We start from the raw sequence: 6,090 nt of genomic DNA, 5'->3' as shown, positions 1-6,090 counted from the left end.
GGTTTGTCCACGCAACACACTGAGACGAAATGAAGACAAGTTTTCTCGAAATTGTACTGACTGAAGCCGGCAAATTAATTTATCCCAACTCAGGCGATCTCACGGGTACAGAATACAAAAGGTAAAGGATGCTGAATTGGACTGGAACCAAATCCCTGATTTCCCACCGGCAGGCGAAGATACTAACACTGAAATACTAATGCACACACAACTGCAGGCTGCACGTGTAGCGTTGGGTACATGTCCAGAACATGCAGTCTGGCAGAGTTCCCGTGATAACCCTATGCAGTCTGCTCCACTGCCGTGCAGTTCCTGTGGGTGACGTAAGGAGTGGGTCAAACATAGCCGTGTAATTCAATGGGAGCTTGAAACCACCTCACATCGCCACTGTGAAATGCTCAAATAAATAAGAGCTGTACTTACCAGGCAGTGTTTACTCCCTCAAAGCATAAAGGATATTCCAGCCCATTGTTCACTTCAAAGATTTCACGACATGAGACTGAATTTATTTTAACCTGTACTTTAAATTCTGCTCAATCACAGAATTTGGAGATTTATACTATTTTTCTTTGCATGCATCTCTCTATCTCTGTCTGTGTTTCTTCTTTCTCTCTATTTCCCCTGATGGACTTATCAGGCTTCCTTGAACGGCCAGGTCTGGAAACCCGGGATGGGACAAGGCTGTCGGATCTTCAGTCCAGTTGCTTTATTTCGACGGGATGAGCTTTGCTATTTTTCGTCTCCGCTTTCGGAAAATATAAACCCAGATGGAAATTCCCCTCCTCGGGTCCCGTCACCTCCCGGTAAAGGAAATGAACCCGATCTATCACTCGTCTTAATATCTGTATTCTCATTGCTTAAGAATAAAATTATGGGGCTACAGCTATTCTCAGGACACATTTTAGAAATTAACACATAACAGACTTATTCGGAAAAGTGGGATTAAAGGGCAGGTGATAACCTGGGCACATAATTGGCTAAAGGGAAGGAGGCAGAGAGCAGTGGTGAACGGATGTTCTTCTCACTGGAGAGAAATATGCAGTGTGATCCCAGGGGTCGGTGTTTGGACTATTGCTTTTCTTGTTTTTATAAATGACTTGGATGTGGGAATAGGGAGTACGATTTCGAAGTTTGCGGATGATACAAAACTTGGCAACGTAGCAAATAGTGAGGAAGATAGTAGCAGATTTCAGGAGGACATGGACAGACTAGTGAAACGGGAAGTCACGTGACAGATTTAACGCAGATCAGTTTGAAGTGATGCACTTTTGGAAGAAGAACAATTTATGGCTGGTTGCAAGAGCAGAGTGACCTGGGGTGCATATTCACAAAACAGGGCAAGTTGATAAGGCGGTTAAGCAAGCGAATGGGGTAATTCGCTTTGTAAATAGGACATTGAATATAGAAACAAGGAAGTCATACTAAACCATTACAAATCATTGGTTAGGCTCAGCTGGAATATATTGTACGGTTCTGGGCACCACACTTTAGAATGAAAAGGCATTTAAGAGGATTCAGAGCAGGTTGACCTGGATAATACCAGGGTTGAGGAACTTCAGTTATGTGGAGAGATTGGAGAAGCTCGAATTATTCCACTTACAGCAGAGAAGGTTAAGGAGTGAATCTAATGGATGTATTCAAAGTAACGAGGGGTTTTGAAATATCAAGGAGGTAGGAATTGCTTCCTCTGGCAAGTGGGTCAGTAACCAGAGGGCATAGATTTAAAATAATTGGCAAAAGAACTAGAGGGGAGTTGAGGAGAATTTTAACCGTGAAATTCGGTTTTCTATTCCCTTATGAATATCGCAGATTATAATGTCCAGGCGGGGTGGGACTGAATGGGGGATAGAGTGCGGAGATTGGAATGGAAGCTCATCAGAATGAACTTGGTCTCATCAGTTTTTGTTATTTTTCCTACCAGTTGCCCGAAGCAGGCGGTGAACCTTCTTCTCGAGAGAGGATCGTCATTTCAGTTCAGAAGGAAAAAGGTATCAAGAAAATCGGGTGACACAGACACGGAATGATCCGAGACTGACAGCAATTCCCATTCAAACTGACACAGACACGGAATGATCCGGGACTTACAGCACATCCCTTTTAAACAGACACAGGCACGGAATGATCCGGACATAAATCATCATTATGGTACATAAGTTTTTCTTACGTTGACCATAAGATTTGCTCCTTTTACAATGACTCCGCTTTTCTCTTTGAGACTTCGCGACCATTCTCATTTCAACACGTTCGTGGAAGGAACTTTTGCTGATTTCAGCAAACAACGCAAAAACCTCTGCCCGCCGTTTCGAGAAGGATGGGACTTTAACCAGACCTGCTGAATGAGGGAAAGAAGACTTAAAACACAAAAACGACGAGGGTGGGATTCGAACCCACGCGTGCAGAGCACAATGGATTAGCAGTCCATCGCCTTAACCTCTCGGCCACCTCGTCACATGAGGAAGCCTGCGAAATCCCTTTTATTCAAAATGAAAATACTGGTTATGTTGCCAATCTGAAATAAAAACAGTAAATGTGGATATCCTCAGCAGGTCAGGCAGAATCTTTAGATATCGAAACAGAGTTGACGTTTCAGGTCGATGACCATCACATGAGTATTACATCACACTCCTGACTTGCGCCTTGCAGATCGGAGAACAGCTTTGGAGAGTCACGAGGTGAGTCACTCACCGCAGAACATCCAGCCTCTGACCTGCTCTTACAGCCACAGTATTTATGTGGCTGGCCCAGTTAAGTTTCTGGTCAATGGTGATCCTCAGGATGTTACTCGGGGGGATTCGGCGATGGTAATGCCATGGTAATGGTAATCTCCCACAGAAGAGATTTACTGGAAATATTCCAGGGATGAGGGTCTTTAGTTACATGGATAGACTGGAGAAGCTGAGGTTGTTCTCCTTCGAACAGAGACGGTTGCGAGGAGATTTGATAGAAGTATTCAAAATCATGAAGAGAGTAGATAGAGAGAAACTGATCCCGTTGGCGGAAGGGTCAAGGACCAGAGCACATAGATCTCAGGTCTTTGGCAAAAGAACCAAAGTTGAAGGAAAAACTTTTTTTACACAGCGAGTGGTTATGATGTGGAATGCACCGCCCGAGGGGGTCTTGGAGCCATATTCAATCATGGCCTTCAAAAGGGAACTGGATAAGTATTTGAAAGGAAAAAATACAGGGCTACAGGGAAAGGGCGGGGGAGTGGGTCTAGCTGGATTGCTCTTGCAGAGAGCCGGCAAGGACTCAATGTGCCGAATGGCCTCTTTCCGTGCTGTAACATTTCTATGATTCTATTCTATTTGTAGGAGGCGATGCAAAACGACCGGAGCGTGACGTCAATCGACCTGCTCATGTACATTCCCTGATAATGAATCCTCGAGTGAGGGAAAGATGAAATACATAATTATGGTACATATTTTTTATCTTATGCTGACCACTAGAGATACTCGGTTTACCAGGGGGCCATTCTGCACTTTGATTGATAATTCACCTCGATCACACCTTACAGTCCCAACACCTCCGTGCAAGAAACAGTTCGGGTGCTAATTTGACTTTGCTGATTTGAGCAAACAGATGTTCGCCAGCAATGCGGAAAGGCACTTCTGAGAAAAGAAGGATTTTTGGTGAAGAGACCAAACTGAACAGCGCCAGCAAATTCTTACAGCGGTGGAATTCGAAACCTTGTAATTCAGAAACCAAATCTAACATTTTCGAAAACTAAGCCACTGTCCCACATGGCAATCGATTCGTTGCGGCTGAAAGATGTCATGGAGCTGAAACGTTACCTCTGGCTCTTTCTCCACAGGCGCTGCCTGACCTGCTGAGTGTTTTCAGCATTTTCTGGTTTAATTTTTATGATTTCAGAATGGCTGTTTTCCTGAAAACACCCAATTTGACTCAAGGACGCAGCTCGCACTTTACTTTCCCCACGCGCTTTAAAGTCTGTCGTTTCCGAACAAAATCCCTTCCACGCCGGACATTCAAAGGACCTTTCACTCACGGCCAACCTCCTGTAATCCATACTTTTTCGCCACTGCCGCTCTTTGCATTTCTCCTCATTCCTTTTCAATCGTACATTTCCACAGACCTGTTAAAATCAAGCGGAACATTTCCGATCTTCCTGCACCGCCCAGATTGCCAAAAGTGCACATTTCAGACGTCATTCGCAGCGATGTCGCGCCGCCCGTCTCTCCCGCACATCACCTGCTCGGGGAAAAGCGCCAACGACCATGGAAACAAAACCCAGTTCTTCAGTTAACATCCCCCGTATCACAAGATACCCCATGGAAATTTCACGGAAAAGTATGCCGCTGTCCTTCCGATTGCCAGCCCTGCTTTCTTCGTTCTTGTCTCTGGAGCAGTCTCGCAGGTGGGAATGTTTCAAGGCACAAATGAGCATTGGTGCGAACGGGACATCTGCATCCAAGAAACAGCGGTCGATGTCGAGCAAACTTAAAGATATAAGAATGTGAAAGTGAGTGTTAGAGTCGGTAAGGCCGCAGTAAAGTCTCAATGAAATGGACCATGATTGTGGAAGGAAAAAAATCTGGAAGAAGCGGCGGGTCTGAATTTTGGATCTTTCAGCAGAGAGACATGAGAGAACGAAGACAGGATACAGACAAAGGTGTTGGAGGCAGAAAGAAAAAGAACGAATTAAGAGGAATGAAAAGAGAGTGAAAGAAAGGATGGGATAGAAGGCGATGAAAGAAAGAAAGAAAGAAAGACGGGAGAGAGAAAGACAACCGTGCAATACTCACCCGGCAAACGGGCGCTGCTCCCAATCGGCTGCACTTCGCCCCACTGACCCTCGTCCCATTCACAACATTCTACAATATACTGTCAATGCTGTGCAGTGAAACAGAGAATTTAAAGGTATAGAGACACTCACACACCGTCCTACAATACACTTTCAATACATGTGCAGTGAGACAGCGAGTTTAAAGGTATAGAGACACTCACACACCGTCCGACAATACACATTCAATACAGGTGTCGTGAGACAGCGAGTTTAAAGGTATAGAGACACTCACACACCGTCCTACGATACACTTTCAATACATGTGCAGTGAGACAGCGAGTTTAAAGGTATAGAGACACTCACCTTTTTGTTCAAAAGTAGCACATCCCAGGAATATTAGAGACCGAGGGTCAGTTTCCCTCTCCTGATGTAGCTGAGGCTTGTCAGTCAAGAGTCCCCTCCTCCCAGTATTGGCTGTGGAGGAAGTACAGTGTAGATTTAATGGAATACCTTCAGCCTGACCGAGGTTAGGCTGACTGGCCAGTAATTACTCGATCTACCCCTTTCTCCCTTTTTAAACAACGGTACATCTTTAGCAGTCCTCCAATCCTCCGGCATCACACCTGTAACCAGAGATGATTGGAAAATGATGGTCAGAGCATCCGTTATTTCCTTTCTTGCTTCTATTAACAACCTGGGATATATTTCATCCGGGCCTGGGGATTCAGGTGGAATGATTTGGGGATTTTCTATTTTCTGTTTGCAAAAGTTTGCACCGCAGGTTAAGATCACAAGTCTCGGTCAAAATTAGGACCACTTCTGGGTTTAAACCTCAAATCGTGAATTATACCACAACCCCAACGAGCCCAAAAACAAATAAATTAACGTGTTACGGACACATTCTATGAGAGGTCTGTCTGTACAATGAAAGGGCGTTTTTGATCAGTCATTCTGTTATCCGTTTCCTCCTGAAGCTTGAACAAATACAAATTCCACACTCTGATTTTGTCGTTTAATTCCACAAAGTCGGTGAAAATAATAAATTACGGAAGGCACTGCTGGGAGTTGCACCCAGGATCTCCTGTTTATAAGACAAATGCTTTAACCAACTAAGCCACAGCGCCACTTGATACCATTGCTCGCCCACCTCCTCTCACTAATATCTATCAGTGACACGTTACTGTCTGTTTGGGGTTCAGACCGTTTTATCTTTGTCTATTTCGCTTGTCCGTTTACCTGTGCATCCCAATTTCGCCTGCATTTCTCTCTGTTCAACTTTATGTATCCCTCAGTGCGTTGATACACGGATGATTATGTGTGCTTGTGTTTGTTACATTAAATAAATT

At 44.5% G+C, this 6,090-nt stretch overlaps 2 non-coding genes across 2 annotated transcripts; both read right to left on the bottom strand.

Moving 5' to 3' along the window:
* Positions 1–2,366: 2,366 nt before the first annotated feature.
* On the bottom strand, positions 2,367–2,448 carry trnas-gcu (transfer RNA serine (anticodon GCU)). The gene has a single exon. It is a non-coding gene; the product is annotated as a tRNA-Ser (tRNA).
* Positions 2,449–5,794: 3,346 nt separating this feature from the next.
* On the bottom strand, positions 5,795–5,868 carry trnai-uau (transfer RNA isoleucine (anticodon UAU)). The gene has a single exon. It is a non-coding gene; the product is annotated as a tRNA-Ile (tRNA).
* Positions 5,869–6,090: the final 222 nt, after the last annotated feature.

This window comes from Heptranchias perlo, chromosome 20, assembly GCF_035084215.1.
Source record: "Heptranchias perlo isolate sHepPer1 chromosome 20, sHepPer1.hap1, whole genome shotgun sequence".
Classification (NCBI taxonomy): Eukaryota; Metazoa; Chordata; class Chondrichthyes; order Hexanchiformes; family Hexanchidae; genus Heptranchias; species Heptranchias perlo.
Note: the sequence above shows the minus strand (reverse complement) of the source record. Positions and strands in the feature narration are given on the sequence as shown.